Raw genomic sequence first — 715 nt, 5'->3', positions numbered from 1 at the left:
AACCGACACAGACAAAGGGGAGCACAAGGACTATATAGACAAGGGAGGCAAGGATGATTGAACACAGGTGCAACACATTAGGGCGGGGCAGACAATCACCACACAGAAACAGGACTATGACAAGAAGCAACACACAGACACTCAAGGAAACCAATTCAAAATAAAACAGGAAGTGACAAAATTCCAAAACAAAACTAACAAAAGGTGTCTGCCATAGCAAACCATGACATGAAGACTTTGGAGAGGATCATCCTGAGTCACGTGAGACCACTGGTGAGCACACAGCTGGACCCCCTGCAGTTTGCTTACCGGCCTCGTGTTGGGGTGGACGATCCAGTGATCTACCTATTGCATAGATCACTGCTACACCTGGAGGACAGTGGGAGCACTGTGAGGGTCATGTTTTTTGACTTTTCTAGTGCTTTCAACACGATCCTGCCGCCACTGCTCAGAGTGAAGTTGGAAGGTGTGGGAGTGGACCATTACCTGGCTGCATGGATGATAGACTACCTCACCAACAGACCACAGTACGTGAGGCTTCGTCACAGTGTGTCTGATGTGGTGCTCTGCAGTACAGGTGTCCCCCAGGGTACGGTGCTCTCCCCTTTTCTCTTCACCCTGTACACCTCGGACTTCACACACAACACCACACACTGCCACGTCCAGAAGTTCTCTGACGACACAGCCATTGTTGGGTGTGTTTCGGAGGGAAATG

General features: G+C 50.1%; 1 protein-coding gene across 1 annotated transcript in view; it reads right to left on the bottom strand.

Moving 5' to 3' along the window:
* Positions 1 to 715, bottom strand: part of LOC111644959 (uncharacterized) — an 80,064-nt gene that overhangs the window by 71,991 nt on the left and 7,358 nt on the right. The gene's annotated exons all lie outside the window — the stretch shown is intronic.

Source organism: Seriola lalandi, unplaced genomic scaffold (assembly GCF_002814215.2).
Source record: "Seriola lalandi dorsalis isolate HSWRI2012SDOR001 ecotype SW California unplaced genomic scaffold, Sedor1 jcf7180002054945, whole genome shotgun sequence".
Classification (NCBI taxonomy): Eukaryota; Metazoa; Chordata; class Actinopteri; order Carangiformes; family Carangidae; genus Seriola; species Seriola lalandi.
Note: the sequence above shows the minus strand (reverse complement) of the source record. Positions and strands in the feature narration are given on the sequence as shown.